This window comes from Aotus nancymaae, unplaced genomic scaffold, assembly GCF_030222135.1.
Source record: "Aotus nancymaae isolate 86718 unplaced genomic scaffold, 86718_ANA_hifiasm-v0.15.2.pri h1tg000011l, whole genome shotgun sequence".
Classification (NCBI taxonomy): Eukaryota; Metazoa; Chordata; class Mammalia; order Primates; family Aotidae; genus Aotus; species Aotus nancymaae.
The window spans coordinates 2,198,937-2,221,230 of record NW_026988422.1 but is presented as its reverse complement, the minus strand read 5'-3'; the positions used below and the strand labels follow the sequence as shown (position 1 = coordinate 2,221,230).

General features: G+C 42.8%; 1 protein-coding gene across 1 annotated transcript in view; it reads right to left on the bottom strand.

The window, feature by feature from the left end:
* TMEM45A (transmembrane protein 45A) overlaps positions 1-21,382 on the bottom strand; it is a 91,577-nt gene extending 70,195 nt beyond the window's left edge. Inside the window, exon 1 of the mRNA XM_021667017.2 lies at positions 21,063-21,382. The gene's annotated coding sequence lies outside the window, so the exon portion shown is untranslated. The remainder of the gene's footprint in view (positions 1-21,062) is intronic.
* Positions 21,383-22,294: the final 912 nt, after the last annotated feature.

Below are 22,294 nucleotides of genomic sequence, written 5' to 3'. Positions count from 1 at the left end.
CGGCACTAGAGAATTAGGACTTTTAAGAAGGACTGAGGTTTCTCAGATGTGATTCCAAGCCAAGGCGTCTGTTTATGTGGATGTTTCTGTGAATTCAGAAGGCTGGAACACTGGAGCCTTGCACCACTGAAGATAAAGAACAACATGCACAAGAGCAAGTTCCAGACTGCCAACAAAGGTGCAATCCGGAAAAACAAACAAATCAAGGGAGTGATACTGCATCTCCCACACAGCCGTGACACACGAGTCAAGGGCCAGAGTCACCCCCAAACCACTGCCTGGCACCTCCGCACCTCGGTTCCCAATAGGGTACGGTTCAGGAAAGAATTACCCCTTAGGGTAGCTTCATAGACAAGCAAGAAGGGGTGGGGAGGGGATTGTTATTGTCAGTGCAGCTGGGCCCACTACCCCGACTCCCAATGTTTACTCTCCTGATATTGTTCGTCTTTGTCTTTTCGAGTATAGATCGGGACTCAATATTGGACAGAGCTGGGCAGGTATGTAACTGGAGAACCAAAATGCTGCCTAAGAAGGACTTGGGATGTTAGGAAAGCCTGGCTTCTACAGAACTCTTATCACCTAAAACAACAAGCAAACATATAAAAACAAATACTTCTCCTCATTACTACTAAGCTGGGCAGAAATACACTTCACAGTCACGGAAAGTGGCCCACAACTGTACTGGGGCCAGCCTAGAGGATGAGGGCAGGAGTTGAATGTGGCGAGAAGGCTCTGGACACCTGACTAGATCTCAGAACAGCCCCACCTGCCACAGCAGCCCTGGCTGACATCACTGTCTTTCTAAAGCCTGAGTGGGCAGAAAAAGGCCAACAAGACTGGCACAGAATGATGTGAGGTGAACACCCCCAGGATGTGTGCGGACGTGCTGTAGCTGGCGTGGCAATGTCATATTGCTAGCCAAGGAGAAGCCACCTCTGAGATCTGTATCAGAAAGGGAAAATGAAAGCCAAACCCTACCACACCCCATCTCAGCAGAAGGCGCAGATGTTGCCTGGACCCCATCCATTCACACTGGCTTTGGGGAACTTAGGATGTATCAGAGGGAATTTAAGCTCTACTAAATCCCAAATTAAAAGGTGTCCATGGCATTTGCAGAACTTCATGCACTAAACTTTGCTCCCAGATTCTAAAGGTGCTCTTTAACGTTTTGAAAATTACCAGGAAGCAGATATCCCCCTTCATGACAGCTAATGAAACATTCACTGACTCATGATCCGTCGTGGGCCAAAGAAAACGAGGTGTCTTCTTGATGTGGACCACATCCTCATACTGCAAAGGTTGCTTCCAGGTCCCAGCCTGGCTGTGACACCATGATGTGGTTGACTTTTTACTCTTCCTTGTTCCCTTACCTCCTGGACCAAGACGGGGATAGTGGGAGGCTTTTCTTGGTGATGAGACACTCTGCTTTCACTGCCTCGGGACAGGAAATGGTGAAGGCAGAGGTTGCTGTTGTCCAACAGCATGAAGTTAGGTTGGCAACCCATGCCTGCCTGCTCCTCCAAGAAAGCAGGTAAAAGACTAGAAGCAGAGACTCAGCCCCACGAGGGACCATATTTAGCTGCATGGTCAGAGGTTTGTGTGAGGCATACAAGAGGGGCTACAGAGGTCATGCAAAAAAGGCTCTGCAGGTAGGTGCCCAGCGTATAAGGCCCCACGGATGATGGAGCAGAAGGTATCATTTCCAGAACCCAATGGGGGCAGAAAAGAGGCCCTCACCAATTTATCCTTAAACTGGCATCTACCAGCATCTTAACATAGCCCTGAAGGAAAACCCAAAAGTCATATTCTGTGATCTTAAACAATTTTTGTTTTCATGGACCAAAAATAATGAGACCTCAGTGAATAAACAAGAGGAAGACAAGGCAAGGAGCATTGCTGGTTAGGAATAAGAAGGCACTGTCTGCAAACTGTGTTCAGAGCTCTGCAGGGGAGCTCTTTCTCAATGAGACCTGCTCTCATTGCCTTATTTAAAATTGCCTCCATACCCCACTCTTTTCCTGCTTTATTTTCCCTATAACACATTCCCTTTTAATATACCCATAATTTACTGACTTATTTTGTTTATTGCATTCCTCACTCACTAGAATGAAAGCCCCATGAATACAGGATTTTTTTTTCTATTTTTCTTCACTGTTTAATCCTTAGCTATTAGAACTGTGCTTGACATATAGTAAGTAGTTCAGTACCTAAGTGTTGAGTAGATAAATGAATGGATGGGAAGGATGGATAGAAAGAGTTCCTGATAGACCTAACACTTCAGCTGCCAGATTCCTGAAGGTCCCAGAGGAAGAAAATGCTACAGAAATCAAAAGAAGTGTTTAAGGCACATACCTTCAACATCAATTCTTCCTATCCAACCACGATGCTAAATCCCAACATAAAATGAAATAAAATTTCCACAGAATCATCAGCATTAGGCTAGTCTTAGCTGTGCCTTGATCAGCTACAACCCACAATAAGTTACCTGCACAATGTCATAAATACACAGTAGAGTCAGATTCAAACTAGGTCTACATGAATCAAAAGTTCTTGGTCTTTTCACATGATCACACCAAAGGTTACTGCAGAAACGGCAAACTAACCTTTGGGTGTTTAAATCCATTTCTCCCCTCTGAGTCATTGATCATCTTTGCTCTCAGTAGATCAAGCACGTTAGAACTGTGGTTGAAGGGATAAGAATGAAACAACCAAAACTGAGCCTTTGTTTCTTAGATAATGCTGGAAAGCTTCTGGAATAAAAAAAATTGATAGGCTGAAACTTGACCTCTTACAGTTAGTTTTACACACACACACACACACACAAACACACACCTGTATAAATGTCAAAAGTGACTAGTAAGAAAGCACAGTATTAAAACTTACCACACTTTTACCTTTGCCCAAGTACCCCACGAATCATGAGTACTGAAGACGTGCTACTCAGCAGCTAACAATCCTGGCAGATGCTGCTTAATGTTCAAGTTGATTTCAGCAGCATACACATTGCAACTGCTCCAGAAAACCCTCCTTTCTTCCTCCCACTCACATGCTTTCCCCTGGGCGTTGCACTCACTGCCAGTGGCCTCCATCTCCACCCAACTTACAGAAACCTGGCCCATAGCACCCTGCAATTAATGTCATCAGACATGCAAATCTGACTGTCAGCCCATGGGACACACTCACAGCTCACCTGAAGACACTGTCCTTTACAACCAGGGAGGCACTACTGAGTCACCATGAGCAAAATTTTCCTTAATGCCTGTATAGTAACTACACTCATTTATTCACACTTTCACCAAGTCTGACTCTTGATTTTTTGACCAGCCAGCTTAGGTGTCCTGTGTGTAAGCATGGAAAAAGTAAAGGCTCCTGCAGGAAACAGGGCCACCCATGACTTTGCTTCTCTCACCTGGGCCAACCTGCCAACCCAACCATCTCACACTCATCTTAACCCACACAAGGGGAGTCGACAAATACTCCAGTGTGCACCCCTCACCTGAGTCTGAAGACAAATACGACTCAGGAATGAATGTACACAGTCATTCGTGCTAGTTTCAGTATTTGTACCTGCCAGTCAATAAGGCTATTTCTTGACTCTTGCTTAAGAAATAAGGCCTACTTTAGTGAGTGTGGAGTGCACGTATGACATAAATAAAGAAGGTGTATCGTCTTTATTAAAAGTAAACTAAACTATAAAACAAAGTAAACTAAGAATTTTTTAAATGGCTTCTTTTCAAAAGACAGAAGTATCACATATTGCCAAGACCTGAATCACCCTTTTAACCACAGACACTAAAGAAAGTATGCAAGTTGTTATAGAAGAAGAAAAGAGAACTCTGCAAACCTTCTATTAAAGGAGATTAAACATTAAATCCATTAAGACAAGAGTATGGACAGCAGTTTCATTCGGAGCACATGTGGATACCGAAACTTGGAGGAAAGTGATGAAACGGGCCCTTGATTCTAATTTCTCACTCCTGCTACACTTGAGTGACCTGGAAGCATAGAGGCAAAGCCAGCTATGCTAACTGTGGTTTGCACAGCAAAATGAATCTTTAAGCAGACTTCCAACAAAATGTTTGAGAAGACTGGCTTCCATTTTTCTCTTTCTGCTTCTTAACTAGCCTTCCCCTTCATACTGTTCAGGGTCTCAGTGGAAATAACCAGAAGACCCTCCTAAACCCCATAAGCACCTCCAATCAAAACCCACTTATCTCATGAATCAAACAGTTCCTCTAATAAATTAATTTTAGAAACATGGCTAATGATGGTAGATGGCTTGGAGGTGGAGGTAAGCCCAAAAGTGAGCCCCACAGACAAGCCCATTTAAACCACAGTCCTTCCTAAAAGGCTGCCACATAAGAACAGCTTTTTCCAGTCATAAGCATCACGGCCCTTTTAATAAGAGGAAGATGCTCAGCTCATATAAGCTAACTTGCTCATCATTTTTCTGACTGCACAGAGGACACCAGAAACAATATTCATTCACCTTTATTCTCACTTTTTTATTCACCATAGACTCAGAGTTGCCCTCCAAGAATTATTTCCCAAGTTACAACTACAGTAATAAAGAATATCAGCTTAGGTGCTCAACTATTCCTTGGACAATTAAGGAAAAATACAAAAGGCTGAACTTTGGCATGGGGACAGTGGGAAAGAGCATATTTCTAAGCGTCATTTGTTAACACATGGGAAAAGAAAGTGACAATGTGCCAGCCCCTGAAGGAAAGATGATATACTTCGAGCCTGTGGCTTTTCCTGAAAATTTATTTTTTCAGACATTATCAAGTTCCTCATTAAGAACATTCCATTCCTGTCTGGGTGCGATGGCTCATGCCTGTAATCCCAGCACTTTGGGAAGCCGAGGCAGGCGGATCACCTGACGTCAGGAGTTCAAGACCAGCCTGGTCAACGTGGCAAAACCCTGTCTCTACTAAAAATAGAAAAAATTAGCCGGATGTGCTGGCACATGCCTGTAGTCCCAACTACCCGGGAGGCTGAGGCAGGAGAATGGCTTGAACCCCAGAGGCAGAGGTTGCAGTGAGCCCAGATCACGCCACTGCACTCAAGTCTGGATGACAGAGTGAGCGAGACTCTGTCTCAAAAATAAATAAATAAATAAATCCATTTCCGCATCTGGCAATATGCCTCGTGATTCAGCACCATCAGTGATTGAGAACACATGGAAAAGAAAATTCAAAGGCTTAGCCAGGCTCAGTGTGAGAGCAGATGCTGTTCTCCATAAATTGTAGGCCCAGGGCTCTCTGGGGGCAGTGATGGGTGCCTTTCCAAAGATAGCCCCCCATCTTTTCACTTCACAGGGACTCATCTCATGCCAGGGAGAGAATGCCTCAAAGTAAAAATCTCCTCCCAGTTGACCTCTTTCCATTCCGAACCTTTCAAAAACTATTTCCTTCAACACATTATGAAAAAAAAATGGGCTCTCTTAATTTCAGAAAAATTGAAGAAGGATCCCCTAGGGTAATATATAAATTCTATTTCCAGTCCAAATATAAGATTCACAGAAACAAGGAGGAAAACTATCCCACCACAGCCTCTTCTGAATTCCATATAATTTCTGTGTCAATGAGAGCCTGGACCGAGATGCTGATGGAAAGGCAATCATGAGTTGGGGAGAAAAAGAAGGAGAATAAAGGGAAGAGACAGAAGTGGGGACGTGGGAATAAGACTGCGATGGAGGTAAAGTAAACTTCTCTTGACTTTGCCTTCAGTGGTTTCACGTTGGTAAGCTAATTCACTTCCTGTAGAAAAATCAACTCGCATCCGAGAACCAATCAAAACACAGCCACTTATCAGGGCACAGAAGCAGTTTCATCGACTCGCTCCACCTCTTTTACTCATTACTACCACAAAACATAAGTCATTAAGTATGAAGCCAAAAGTAAAACCAGCAACACTTATCACAATTAACATCAATTAGATCACATCAAGTTTCCAGTGCATTTCTCTCCAGAAGGCATAATCTTGCCCTTGATTGAGACTTTCTGGTAGGCTAATGACCATGCATCATGTCCAGGGGTACGCAAGGCAGTCCAGAGCTCATCAGATAAAAGCAGAGAGCTCTCACCTATGCTCTCTCTTTTTAAATTTTTTATTGATACATAATCATTGTACATATCTGCAGAGTACATGTGCTATTTGGATACATGCATACAATGTGTAATGATCAAATTAGAGTATCGGGGATATCCATCACCCCTGAAACATTTATCATTTCTTTGTATTGGGATTATTTCAAACCTTCTCTTCTAGCTATTTTGAAATAGATAATGTATTGTTGTTAATGATAGTCACTCTACTGTGCTATCAAACACCAGAACTTATTTTTCTGTAAGAATGCATATTTGCACCCATTAACCAACCTCTCTTCACCCTCCTCCCACACCCCTCCCAGCCTCTGGTAACCACCATTCTACTCTATATTTTCCTATGATCAACTTTTTTAGCTCTCCCATAATAGTAAGAACATGCGATATTTGTCTTTCTGTGCGTGGCTTTCAATTTTCCCAAAGACTGATCCTTAGACTTCCATTCCCATCTCTCAGAGCAGGTAAAATTTCTATCAAATAACAGCAATATCTTGTCATCATCTTCAAGTAGGAGCTTTCCCACAAATTCATCTGGGCTACAATATTTTAAGAAACGTAGCATTTTCTAGCAGTCAAAAGATTTGTAAACTATATGCAGAAAAGTCACATTTCTGTATGGGCAGAGTGGGAAGGAATGCCCAGGTACCAGTCAATCTGAAGAAAACATGTTTGTTTTGGCAGTCAAGGGTCTAACTAGGGACATCCTAATGACATAGTGCCAGGTGCAGTTTGAAGGATGGGAGGGAATCAGAGAAATAGGCCTGGCAACCAAATTTACAACTGTACAAATCTCAGAGGAAGAACAGACATCTCAGGCTCAAATTGCGGAGCTCAATTATGAACCTCTAGAGAGTAAGTCCATTCATGATACCAGAATACCCCTCGCTGACCCAGCCTCCAACCTCTGCCAATGAACAAGTCTGGCCTCTTCGGCACTGACCAAATCCTAACGAGACTGTACTCACTTCACTCTCTGTATGTTCCTGTTGGGTACCGAAGGGCTTCTGTTCTGGAACATGGCTGAGCTAGCCCCCTCAGACCTATCCAAGACCTTGGCCTGTCTGGTTTGGTCCTTACTGCTCTCAAAGGTTTTGAATCTGAGTCACACATTGACCTCAGAAAACCTGTCCCATCTCACCCAGCCACCACCAATACCCATGACTCCTAGCTCCAGCCCCTTAGGGTGCACAATGTAGTTGGCCATAATCTTAGCTGAGTCTTCCTTACCATAATCCAATGGCAAGTTTGGAGGTATCAAACACAGGAAAAATATTTTTTAAAACAGTCATAGACATGAAAGAGGAAGTGCTATCTTAGAAGCCAAGATAAATGTCAACACAGACCATGGTTTGGCAGTCTCTAGCTTGTTATGTATAAAATGTTCCACTGAAGGCTTAAACTGTTGGACTCTTTAATGGTACAAAAATGTGCATGGAAGTACACCTCCAGGACAGTCAGGGAGAGTGATGCGTTTCCATCTTAAACTACATTACTATTTTGGGGTGTCAGACATTGTAAATTTTACCTTGTCTGGCACTGGATATTTTTTTATTCCCATAAATATTCTTGAACTGTGTTCTGGGATGACCTTAAGTAACTTAGACGCAGTTTAATACTTTTTCCAATTGCTTTTTTATAATTTATTAGGCAAATATGGAGCAGTACTTTAGACTGCTAATTATTCCCTACTACTGAGGCAAGGCCTTCTTGACTGTTCTACCAATAGCCTGTGAATTACAGGTTTTCCAGTCTGGCTGGAAGGAGCAAGCAATATTCCCAGCCTTTTGTGAGAGCCAGGTCTGTTCTGTCCCCCCACAAGCTTGGCCCCCAGTCCCCAGTAGATTCCCCACGTGCATGTGCCGATCAGTATGATGCTGAATCCCTGAGGGCTCCCTCTGCAGTTATCGGGGTTCTCTCTCCATGCAGCTCTCACGTTTCCGGCACTCTGTTCTATGAACTCTAACCTCCTCGGTTTCCCCCGCCTCTTCACACCTTCTCCTCAAATCAGGAGTCTAAATTGCACTGGAGTTCCCTTCCCTGAGTCTCGACCTGGAAATGCTCTCCACGCAGTAAGCCGGAGCAGTCCGAGTGTGCCCCTTTTGTCTCCTATTTCTTAGAGATCACTGCTCTTCATCACCTGATGACTGGTGTTTTGAAAATCATTAGTTCATGTCTTTTAGCTGACATTTTTGGTTGTGTCACACAAAAGGTAAATCTGGCCCTGTTACTCCATCTTGGGCAGAAACAGAACTTCTTTAAAACACTTTGCACTCAATACCAATATCATTACACAGAAAAGACACTCCTGAAACCAGTGTTTTTCGAAATAAGTCCTTGGACCAGCCATGTCAGAATCACCTGGGATGCTTGGCAAAGATGCACTTTCCTACATCACATTCTCAGATCTATTAAATATAAATTTCCTGGCACTAATATGTGAGAATTGTTGCCATTGCCATGACAATTAATTAGCAAAAGACAATGAAATCTTCTTCTGAAAGTCCAAAAATCATTGGAATAGGCAATGGATTAAAAAGTCAAGGGTGGTGGGGAAGTTAGAGCACATTGGGAAGTCAGTTTCCTAGAAACCATGGCTCTCTGTTGCTAAATGAACAATTTCCCAAGTAGCTGCTTCCTTTTCATTCATTGCCATGGTACAGCACGTGGTGAGATGGGGAAATAATCCTGGCCACCTCCATGCAAGAGGCTCTCTGGGCAGCAAGCACTAAACCAACCAGGAAATTGTTGAACCAAGATGTGTGCTGCCACCTTAGTCATGAAATAATCAATGCAGTGACGGTGGGCATGCTCCCCAGCAATGAGTTCACCACAGTGACAACAATCACACGCTCACACTTTCATTCTCCTGTCTCAGGAGCATTTGGAATGACCCCTCCACCATCTTAACTCACGACAGGCCCACTTTCTGGAGGAAGAAACAAATAGTCTAAAAAGCAGGTCTGAGACTTCAACCTAGTACAGGCATCTTCAGGTCGAGCTCATCAGAGGGGCCACGTGCTATACCACATAAGCACGATTGTGCACAAATCTTTTCTGAGACTTGGTTTGGGTCATCTTGCTCATTTAGAAACTAGTGGCAAGGCTCTCACTGCTGGAGAGAAAGTGATAGAAGCACTCGTCCACGCTTGATCCAGTGAAGGAAAACACAAAACAAAGTGTATTTCACATCCCAGATGATTATGTGTTCTCTATTTGAACTTTCACCCACGCCTACCTGTGTTTCCTTAGCATTGGAGATAGCCAGCAGGCAAGGAGGAGATGGAACCGGTGGCTACCGGCAGGGCCAGATGACCCAGGGACTTCTGGGCTGTTGGTAAATATCTGGGTTTTATTTTAAATGCAATAGGAAGCTACTGGAGGGTGTATCCAGGGAAATGATGTGACTTTCAGTTGTATTTTTCAAGGGCCACTCGGCTGCTTTGTGGTGCATGGGTCACACGGGGCAAGAGTCAAAGTCAGGAGACCCATGCAGCAGTGCTATTTCAACCACAGCCTGCGGACCAGAGCTAGTCTACAAGCTGTTACCATCCGCAAGGACAGAAACTGAGACAAAATGTTTAGAGGCTTTTAAACCCCTTGAAGTAGTTTAACACTGTGGCAATATCCAGGCGATTTTTTTTTTTTTACAAAAATATAAGGCTACAATGGACTCAGGGGCGGGTTGGGAACTGGTCCCTTACCACAGATAATTTGAGACACCTTTGCAGTAATTCAGGGAAAGGGTGAGGGATGCTTGAGCAAGAGTGGATTGGACAGAGCAGACAGTGTTTCACTCTCCCGGGATTAGAAATGGACAGTAAAAGAAAGCTGGAAGTTCAGCATACGGAGGCTGCAGCACCCAGTGACGCCTCTGCCTCTGCCCACCTGCATTAAACCTCGGCACCCGCCAATTCTCTGAAAAGTGGCAACCAGCAACATTGTTTCATTCCTGAAAATAACGTTAAACATGGCATACACGTTAACAGTTCAGACACTGGAGTGAAGCTACCCTGTGTTTAAATCCTAATTTCACCACTGTGTGACCTTGCAGGAGTTACTTAACCTCTCTGGGCTTATCAATAAAATGGGAATAATGATAGCCTCTTCCCGACAAGCTGTCTGTGAGGGTGAAATAAGAAGAAGCCTGAGAAGAGGTTGACACCTAATCAGCAGTCACTCGGTCATTAGTTGTTAATGCATCTTCCTGTGAAGCAAAAGCTTCATAGCAAGACTGTGGTCACAGAATCACTCACTTCTGTGAAGTACCTTACATTGGACAAAATCCCATCACTTCATGAAACCTCTGCAATGACACTTAGAAGTAAGGAGGAACGGTCCCGATTTTCTGTTGAGGAAAATGAGGCTTAATTTATATAGAGAGTTTCCCAAACTTGCCCCAGGTGGATGAGGTATTGATTCATCTGTCTGCTCCTCCACTGGAAACAACCTGTCCAAGAAGTCATAGAAGCAGCAAGGAGAGGCCAGGCACAGTGGTTCTCACCTGTAATCCCAACACTTTGGGAGGCTGAGATGGGCGGATCACTTAAGGTCAGGAGTTCGAGACCAGCCTAGGCAATATGATGAACCTCACTTTACTAAAAATACAAATATTAGCCAGGCGTGGTGGTGCATGCCTATAGTCCCAGCTACTAGGGAGACTGAGGCAGGAGAATTGCCTGAACCCAGTGGGTGGAGGCTGCAGTAAGCCGAGATCGTGCCACTGTACTCCAGCCTGGACAACAGAGTGAAACTGTGTCTCAAAAGAGAACAAGAAGGAGAAGGAGAAGGAGCAGCAAGAAGAAAACAAGAGCACCTTCTCTTCGACAATCCAGCTTCACACCCACGCACACACACAGAGGCCAGTGCAGAAGGAGGAACAGCAACACCAGGGATGCTGGGGGTCAGTTCTCCTGGGCACCTGCTGAAAGGTAAGATGCCTGGAAGGAGTCTGACCCCAATACACCCCATTCTTCCTCTGCACAACCTTTTTTACCCTCTTTTCACTTTGGCTTCCTCTGGCCTTTATCCCCAAGGTTTAGTTATGGCATGATTTTAATGTGAGCATTTTTCTACAATTTGTTTTCTTCTTTGCTAACATTTTTAATATTATTTAATTTTCATTACTTATTAAAATATAAAGTATTTAGGCCAGGTGCAGTGGCTTGCATCTGTTATTCCAACACTTTGGGAGGCCAACGCAGAAGGATCGCTTGAGGCCAGGAGTTCAAGACTGGCCTAGACAACATAGGGAGATGCTGTCTCTACAAAAAGAAAAAAAAATTAAGTTAGCTGGGCACAGTGGCACACACCTGTAACCCCAGTTACTTGAGAGGTTGAGGCAGGGAGATGCCTCAAGCCCAGAAGGTTGAGGCTGCAGTGAGCTATGGTCATGCCACTGCACTCCAGCCTGGGCAACAGAGTGGGACCCTGTCTCAAAAGATAGATGATAGATAGATAGATAGATAGATAGATAGATAGATAGATAGATAGATAGATAAATAGATAGATAGATGATAGACAGAATCCCCAAAGCTGTCCTAAATGCATTTCTTACTATTACTATGATATATCCCTCGATTTTGGTTTCTTTTAATTTGCCTGTAACAATTTGTCATGATCATTAGTCTGAATTATTCCTGGCTTGTAAGGAGAAAGAAAAAATTAGACAATTGGTGAAAAACTCCCTGAGGTGAAGAAAGGCATGAGTCTTCAAACTGAAAGGACACATCAGGAGAAAAGGTGTTTAAAAAAACAAAACAAAAGATCCATACCCAGACATATCAAGGTCAGATCTGGAACTTTATCCTTTTTGTATTTCACAGTGTGAGGGTAGTAATATAAAATGTAGGTCTATAAATTTAAGATAATTAAAAGTAATATCTTTTACTGAAAATGTAATTAGTGGTCAACTCTGGTCCGAGATAGACACAGTCTCCACAAACAAATGTTTGAAGAACATATTGAGAGTAGTTAATAATCCCAACATTTTGATATTTTACTTTATTTCTTTACCTTTGGAGAAATCTTTAAGGAACTGATATGTCTCGTTTTAAGAGATATCTGTCTGAAGTTCAGAAATTGCTTAAATTTCACTTTGGTTTCTTTTTCTTCTATGAAATTTAAGATAAATGAAAAGTAATATTTTTTACTGAAAATGTAATTAGTGATCAGCTCTGGGTCTGAGATACATACAGTCTCTGCACACTAAGAATTGGGTCTATTTGGGGCAACCCTAGGTGTTGACTCAAGTCAGAAAATGGACTAATTACACTTGCAGGTCATTGAGGGGGAATTCAGATGTCTCCTAAACACCTATGTCACTACCACGGAATGACTGCAGCACTGAGGGACGTTCGGCTCCAAAAAAAGTGAAGTTAATAGGAGCACTATAAACACTGGTGAGAAAGAGTCCACCTTTCAGCTCAGTGACACAAGCGAGTTTTCATGGGAATGAGGCAACAGGATAAAAAGGTAGCCTCTGTAAACATCAAGAAGAAGGAGTTTCCATCCATTTTATTTGTTTTTAATTAGGACCTTAGGTAGAGCTTTCCTCCAACTGCGACTGCTTGAGGCCGGTTCTAAGCGTTGTCAGGAATGAAGGATACCAGCCCACCTGTGAAGGTTTGGAACTTTGGCTGGGAAATTCCTCCCACTAAGATCTGTGGTTCTCAATCCAGGCCAAGCATCAGATCTCTGGGGAGTTTTCACAGATGTCTTAGCCTCACCCCACACCTTCTGAAAGAGAATCTCCACGGGCAGGACAAGCATGGGTGTATTTTTTAAATACTCCACAGGCAATTCAGCTGCACATAAGTTAAGTACCACAGGACTAGCCTGTAGAATTCTCAAGGGGTAATATGCTATCTTTTGGAGGCAGTGGGAATGTTCAATGAAAGGAGAACTAAAATCAGAGAAATGTTCACATTTCAAAAAAATACAATTTGCCTTTCTAAAGATCAGTTTCCTTAAGCACATCATATTTTCTAAAAATCCATTTTCTCATCTACTAAAAAGAATTTAGTAAAATATTGTGTATATGTCTTTAAGCCTGTGGAATTTCAGGAATTCTGAAGAAAGGTGCAGGCATACCACCCACTTCCTTGCTGTGGAAAGCACCACCTTGCTGGTCATTTTCTTAAAATTTCTCTTGAAGGAGAAATAAACTAAGCGACAGAGGATAGCAACCTTTGCACAAAACATCAGGAAGAAAGGAGGCATTTGCCTCTGGACCTGTTACCACTTCAGGATTGCTGATGGCACCAGAGGGGCCCAACCTGCTTAGAAGTGGTGGTGGGTGGATGCAGAAAGAATTCGTTGTCTTCCGAGCTTTCACTGAGACAGCCAAATGTGAGAGTCCTTGGCAGGGGCAATGAAAGTCAGACAAGACTGGAAACAGTCAGGCTGATGGCTCACAGAGAGGAGCCAAGAGTCCAGAGAGAGGCATGAGTGTAAACAGGCCTCGTTCAGCAAATGTAGCCCAGTACCACTGTTACGTCTTATGGAAAAAGAGCATTCTTTCACTCGAATGCTGTTGTCTGTTCTCCGGGACAGAGTATGCTCGTGAGATCTCTAGGTCTCAGTGGACAGGTTGAGGTGTGTGTATTTTATATTGTTGAGACTTTTTAAAAAACAAAGTCAGAATAATGTATAAAATATGGTCCCATTTATATTTTTTAAAAATGTTTATGTTTAGATCTCTGCCTGTGAATGGACTCTTGGAGAAGGTCTAGAAAAATATAGACCAAACTATTAACAAAGTTTACCTCTGAGGAGAGTAGTGGAAGGGAAGAAAACAGGTAAATAGAAGGGGAACCATTACTTTTGACTCTGTACAATCTATTTCAATTTTATTTGACATGAGGACATTGCTTTTTTAATTCTAAACACCACAAAAAGGTAAAAATAGTTTAAAAAAAAAAAAAAATAGCTATCAGTCACCATTACCCTTTGACCACAGGAATAATTTTTCTTGGAAATACTAAGAGCTACAATAATTTTTCCTTGGAAATACTAAAAGCTACAAAGTGTAGGGGTTTGTTTGCTTGTTTCTTTGCCTCGCTCTGTTGCCCAGGCTGGAGTGCAGTGGTGTTATATCGGCTCACTGCAGCCTCCACCTTCTAGGCTCAAACAATTCTGCTGCCTCAGGGATTATAGGCACGCGCCACCACACCCAGCTGATTTTTGTATTTTCACTAGAGATGGGGTTACACTATGCTGCTTAGGCTGGTCTTGATCTCCTGGTCTCAAGGGAACCACCCACCTCAGCCTCCCAAAGTGCTGGGATCACAAGCATGAGCCACCGCACCCAATTCAAGTATAGAATTTTTGAGTAATTCTATAAGAAAAAATCAGTACTTTAGACATAGTTAGAAAAATGTCAAGAATAAATCAATATTTTTATACTATGGCTATGTCTATGCTAATGAGATCTACATAGAGATAAACATTAAAATGGTTGATTAAAATTGTTAATGAATTGCTTAACTATCCACATGCAAAAGAATGAAGGTGAACACCTATTACCTTACACCATTTACAAAAATTAACTCAAAATGGAACAAAGACTTATACATAGGAGCTAAAACTGTAAAATTCTCAGAAGAGGACATATGGAAAAAGCTTCAGGACATTGAATTTGGCAATTGTATTTTAGATATGACATCAAAAGTGCAGGCAAAAAAGAAAAAACGGATAAATTAGACAACATCAACATTTTAAACTGTTATGCATCAAAAGACACTACCGACTCAGTGGAAAGGTAACCCAAAAAATGGAAGAAAATATCCACAAATCATATATCTGATAGGGAATCAATATAAAGAATATATAAAGAACTCCTACAATACCAAAAAAACCCTAATTTTACAATGGGCAAAAGATTTACAAATGGCCAATAAGCAAATGAAATGATCTTTAACATCACTAATCATTAGGGAAATGCAAATCAAAAGCACAAGATGCTTCACACACATTAGGATGTCTATTATTTTTAAAACTAAAAATAGAAAATAACAAATGTTGGTAAGCATGTGGAGAAATTGGGACCCTTGCGTACTGCTGTGGGAATGTAGAATTAAATGGTGCAGCTGTTGTGAAAAAACAGTAGGATGGTTACTCAAAATATTAAACATAGAATTACCATATGATCCAGCAATTCCACTTCTGGTTATATACCCAAAATAATTGAAAGCATGGAGTTAGATATTTGTACACCAATGTTTATAGCAGCATTATTCCCAGTAGCCAAAAGATGGTTTATTAGTTAGGGGCCTCGGTTCTCCAGAGAAACAAAACCAGCAGGATACACACACACACACACACACACACACACACGGAAAGATTGAGTTTGAGAATTGGTTCACACAATTGTGGAGGCTGGCAAGTCCAACACCTACAGAGCAGGCTGGCAGCCTGAAGGTGCAAGGAAGACTTGGTATAGTCTCAGGTCCTAAGGCAGTCTGGAAGCAGAATTGTCTCTTCTTGAGTGGAATTCAATCTTTTTCTATTGAGGCCTTCAACTGATTAGATGAAGCCTTTGAGTATGGAGGCCATACTCGAAGTCTGATTTAAATATTAACTTCCTTGATATTAGACCATTTTCACACTGCTATAAAGAAATACCCGAAACTGGGTAATTTATAAAAGAAAGAGGTTTAATTGACTCACAGTTCCACACGGCTGGGGAGGCCTCGGAAAACTTACAGTCATGGCAGAAGGCAAAGGGGAAGCAAGGACCTTCTTCACATGGTGGCAGGAAATGGAGAAAGCAAGGGGGGAAAGGGCCCCTTATAAAACCATCAGATCTCATGAGGACTCACTCAGTATCGCGAGAACAGAATGGAGGAAGTCGCACCCATGATCTAACCACCTCCCACCAGGTCCCTCCCTCTCCACATGGGGATTGTGGGGATCACAATTCAAGATGACGCTTTGGTGGAAACACAAAGCCAAACCATATAATCAACTAAAAAATACCTTCAAAGAAACATTTAGAATAATGTTTGGCCAAATAGCCCAGTACTATGGCCTAGACAAGCTGACACATACTTAACCATCACAGATGAAAACAATCTAAATCCCGCTACCAACAAATGAATGGATAAACAAAAGGTGGTATATACATACAATGAAATATTATTCAGCCTTAAAAAGGAAGGATATTCTGGCACATACTACAACATGGATACTTGAAGACATTTTGCTAAATGAAATAAGCTAAACATAAAAGAATAAATATTATGTAATTCCACTTATATGAAGTACCTAGAATAGTCAAATTCATAAAAATAGAAAGTAGAATACTGGTTTCGGAGGTTGATAAAGTAAGGGGTACAGGGATTTATTGTTTAATGTGTATGAAGTTTCAGTTTGGGAAGATGAAAAATGTCTGCAGATGGATGGTGGTGATGGTCACATAACAATGTGAATGCACCTAATGTCATTGAACTGTATACTTAAAAATGGTTAAAATGGTAAATTTTATGTTATTATATATTTTACCACAATAAAAAAAGATTTATGGCCGAGAGTGGTGGCTCACACCTGTAATCTCAGCACTTTATGGATCACTTGAAGTCAAGATGGATGGATCACTTGAAGTCAAGAGTTCGAGTCCAGCCTGACCAACATGGAGAAACCCCATCTCTACTAAATATACAAAATTAGCCAGGCATGGTGGTGCATGCCTGTAATCCCAGCTACTTGGGAGGCTGAGGCAGGAGAATCTCTTGAACCCAGGAGGTGGAGGTTGCAATGAACTGAGATCGTGCCATTGCACTCCAGCCTGGGCAACAAGAGTGAAACTCTGTCTCAAAAAAAAAAAAAAAAAGAATTGCTTACATGTACAGGCTTTACTGTGAGCCAGGCAACATACTAAATGCTCTCCATGGATTTCCTCATGTAATGCATATGAGTATCCTCATATTACAGGTAATAAAACCCTCTAGATGAAGTGTCTTGCTCAAGGCTACATTATTAAGAATCAGATCTGAAATTCAAACCCTCACAGCCTGACTTCAAAGCCTGCATGCTTAGTCACTAGGACATACTGATAAGAGCAACTACATTAGATAAAGAGCAAATTAAAACATTTTTCAAACATTTTAAAGTTGATTCAATACACAAAATATTTAAGGAATGAATTCCCAATAAGGTAGATGCCAAATCCAGAATGGGTATGATTAATAACTATACACTGAAAATAGCCCTTCATTGACATTCACCATGAGAAGTACTTAGCCCAAAACCACAGCATCTCCAGAAATAAAAAGAGAAAGCAGTATGCCCCAAAAGTAAGAGTGGAATGTTTACCTAGCATCTGCCCCATTTTCCCACAAGTCTTGGGACATTTCATAGTTTTTCTATTTATTTTTTTAAATAAAAACAGTGATCACAACTTCCTTTTTCAAAGGGGACATTCAATGGACATGTATCGAGTATCTACTAGACAACCAGGTGCTATGTGGGTTTTGTTCAAACAAGGTGAAAAGACAGAGTGCATGCCTGCAATGAGATCCACGTGTCTCTGGTTTTCACGTGCAGCACATTTCGTAGACAAGATTCATGTTGATATTCTGGCTCCGCCGGGCAAGTTTTATCAACTCAATCTCTCCAAGTATGCCCTTTCTCCAATGATCTTCCTTCCATGTACTTCTCAACTATCACCACAACAAGCAAAAGCAGTCATCGCTGTATTGTACCCAAGGTAGTAGAGCCTGTTGGTTAAGGCTTGGGCTCCAAAGTTAGACTGGGTCTGCACCTGCCACCTGTTCGCTGTGGAATCTTGGGCAAATTTCTTAACCTGCCTTTGCTCCTGTCTCCTCAGCTAGAAAAACAGGACACAAATAGGTACCAACCCTCACAAGATGGATGTGAGGATGACATGAGCATCATCAGAACACCCACCACATATTAACTGATCAGAAAATATTAGTCATAGATGTATCAAATAGCCATCTGTGAATAACGGACTGTTCCAGGGATCAGGGGAGAAGAATAAATGATCATCCAAGAGAAAGGGGGCCTTAGAGATCATTTCACAGGTGATGGCAAGGAGGACCACGAGGGCTCAGTGTCTTGCCTGAGGTCACACAGGTGGTCAACAGCAGTACCGGGCACAGCTCTCTACCACAGAACAATGTTCTCACAGAAGAGAAAGCAAGGAACCTCCAAATTGACCCTCCACTTAGGTGCATATTACAGTTCTTGTCTACTTCAGTAATTGTAAATTATGAAATTACATGTTTTACAATGTGAGTAGATGATTCTATCAGCAGGATGAGAAAGAGCTACTTGGCACACACTACAAGCATATATGAGGATGAGGAGGGTTGTAGCAATCACATCCATGTCAAAGAGTTTAGAGCATGGCCTGTTAACAAAAAGTAGCCTGGGTAACTGCCCTGAGCACCAGACCACTTAAGCAGAGCTCCAAGACAGCCACCACAGAATGAGTCCAGAACACAGGACCCAGACTCACTGCCCATCCCTGCCTGCCCATCTCCTTGGATGGAAATTACAGAAGCAGTGAAGCAGATGGGAAGGGAATGCTGGGCAAGAGAGGAGACTACATCCCAGAGATGGATTATTCCAGAAACACCTCTTCTGTGTAACTGCTGCCAGTTCAGCTTGCCATCTCCCCACCAATCTACCTCCCAGGCCTCTCTTTCCTTGTCAGGTAATTCATGCTACACCTTCGTACCTTTCCCAACTTTCCTTGAACTATTGAACTAACCTCCCACAGATTATCCTAGTGTCCCAACATCCCCAGGATAGCTCCTCACTTTCCAGACACAGTGCCTTTGCCCCTGCATCTCCTTCCTCCTAAAATGCTCCTGCTGTTCTATAATCCCTTCCCTTCCTCCCGTTCCCAAACCAAAACTGTTTGGCAAAACCCATTCCCAGAAATGCAAGCCCTTCCATGAAGTTATCCTGCACTTCCAGAACCTTCTAGATCTTCCTAAGATGATCAATTCTACCTCACTCCTAATTCAAGACTCTCTCTCCGACAGCCTCGTACAATGCTGGCTAGCAAGTGGTCAGCACTCAGTTAATACCAGTTGCTAGAGCAGAAGTCAGAATGGCAGCTGGGGAAACTGACGTGCAGCAAGGCAGCTGGGAAGGAAGGCACGGAGAGTGAGTACAACAGCAAAGGCATACTACGGGACTATGGGCCAGAACTATTCCAAGTGTTTCATGTATGCTAAGTCAGTCCTCAAGACAACCCCATGATGAGCTAGGTGCCATTATTATTAGCACATTACAGCAGAGGAAACTGACAGCAGAGGATGAAACTCTCCACGTTACAGAGGAGGAAGCTGAGACACAGAGGGGCTGAGTAACTTGCCAGAGATAAGTTACTGTGGGGCTGTGAATTGAACCATGCCACCTGGCTCTTCACATTGCTTTTTTGAAACACTGTTCCTACTAAGCCTGCCTTCCTCCAAATCACTTCAGCTGCTCCACCCACTTTGTATGCATTACTTTTCTGAACCAGAAACACACTCTGCAGCTTTTAATTATCATACTAAATTCCCATCTACTGCTTTCTGAGCCAGAAATTAAAGATACATTCTATCCAGCTCTCCCATGACAGTAGATAACATAAAAGTCTCAAATCCAAAACATTGCCTAAACAGAGGGGATTATAGATGTTTCAGATGGAGTGGGCCTCAGGCCACTCACCCGACTCAATATTTTTCATCATTCTGTTTCTAAATCCTGAAATGTATACTGGAACTATCTGCAAGCATGTACATATAACAATTGCATATTATTTTGATAGAATTATTGTTTTATTATACAATTATAAGGTCAAGCACTGCGGCTCACACCTGTAATCCCAGCACTTTGAGAAGCCAATGCAGGCAGATCACCTGAGGTCAGGAATTTGAGACCAGCCTGGCCAACATGGTGAAACCCCGTCTTTACCAAAAATACAAAAATTAGCCAGGCTTGGTGGCGGACGTCTGTAATTCCAGCTACTTGGGAGGCTGAGGCAAGAGAATCACTTGAATCCTGGAGGCGGAGGTTGCAGTGGGCCGAGATCGCACCATTGCACTCCAGCCTTGGCAACAAGAGTGAGACTCTGTCTCAAAAACAAACAAAAAATATATATGCAGCAGATAGAAAGTATATATACTATATATGTGTATATGTATATACACATATATCGTATATACATATATATACTATAGTATACGTATACTCTACATATATATACTCTACATATACTATAGTATATATACTTTATATAATGTATTATATATACTATATATTATATAAATACACAATTGTAAGTTTATGAACACAGAAAGTGGTCTGTCACATGCTTAGTTTTTTGGGGTTTTTTTTTAGCAGTTATAAAGGAATTCAGGTATCCCACTCTGGATAAGAGAGTACCAAAAAGACATCTATTTGCCTTGCAACTACCTCCAGATTTAAGTGAAAAATCCAGCAACTACCTACATAATCCCAGTTTTACATAATTTATATTAAACATCCTATTAACGGAAGCAAAAGTGCTAATTCTGAATAGGTCAGATAATTTTCTCAATCTGCCATCAAAACAGCCCCAGAGTCGGGGACAGAAGACGATTTTGGCTTTACAAACGTGCACAGTATTTTCACAGAAAGAAAATAGAGATATAAATTTATCAATAGATTCAATTTTGGAGTTAGAGGTTTACAACAGGATGCCAGTCAAATTTCTGTTCCAAGGAAATTCAAAACCGGTGCATCAAAAAAAAAGAAAAGAAATATGTAATACCAAACCAAAAATTTTTAAATTAAAATGTTAGCGAAACGGAAGAGAAGGGAGCGAAGGGTCCGGTTTGTGGCACCAAGTGTTATTTTTCTCCTCTGGTTGAAGAGAAAGCTGGTTAGAACAGCGAAGACACAGGATAGAGATCACAGCAAGAGAAATATGATATCCAGCACGTATCCAAAACTTACCCAACTTGGTCTGTTTACTCAACACTTTATTTTTCCCACTTTGCCAGTTTAACATCAGACAGCGGCTGGGCTTTTGTTGTTGCAGTTTCTGTGCTTTTGATCCAGAGCCCCATGAAAATTAAACTGTGTGTTGGATGGGATCTGGCCACGTCTCGCATTAGGGGGAAAAAGTTTTAAACTTCTGGGTCCCTGGTTGCTTCTCTGGGAGAACGAATAAATAATAAGTGGCGAGAAGGAACGGACGTGGGGGACGTGCTCGGCTGACGTCGGCCCGCGAGGGGGCTGCACGGCTCCTCAGCACAGCTGTCCAGATGTGCTTCATCGGTTCCCTCGCGGGGCACGGGCCTCGGCGGCCGCGGCTGGCACAAACCCCAGCTCATTGGTGGCCGCGGCTCCTCGCTTGCCGCCGATTGGCGGGGCGGCCCGCCACTCCTGAAGGCCTCGGGCCCGCCCCTCCCGCAGGCCCGCCCCTCCCGCAGGCCCGCTCGCCGCATCCTCTGAGGGAACGTGGAAGTGCGGCGCCGGCGCTGATGTGGCACTCGGCGGCTGCGCGCCCGGACGGCTCGGGGCCGAGAGGGGGTCGCCGACTCCCAGGTCTTGCCCCCGCCCCGGCCTCGTTACGCCCCTTCATGTAGACAGACCGCTCTGTTTAAGCAGGATGATGTGTAGCCGTTTGGGGGCTGAAAATAAGGCGCGTCCGGTGCTCGGCGTGGAAGAGGCTCCGGGCTGCCCACGCCCCCAAAGCACGTTCGGGCCGCGCCTTGGCATTCCTCCCTCTTCACTTTCTCCAGGGAGCAAACAACAGGGCCCAAGAGCCTGCTCCCTGGGGACGGCATTCTCTCTTTCGGCGGAGGGAAAACCTTAACGAACCCTTCGTTGAGGTCCTTATTAACCAGAATTTAGTTATCTCTGCGGAGATGACCAGGGATGGGCATGAGACTGGTCTGGCAGACCTGCTTGGTTTTTTGCGTTGAGTGATGGCTGTTGTAGGGAAAAGAGAAATTATTGCTTTGTTATTTGAGAATTCAGAAAGGACTGCGCCAAACGTTGCTTTGAACTTGGTAAAGTGGTTGGAGGGTGAACCGGTTTTTTGATTAGTTGGTTAGGAGGACGGGAGGAAAGAAGAGACCTGCAAATCAATTGCCATTATAATTTGTGCATATTGACAGAAACGTGACCTCATTGAAATAATAAGATGACAAGAGCCACACTCCTTGGGCTGCACACCATGG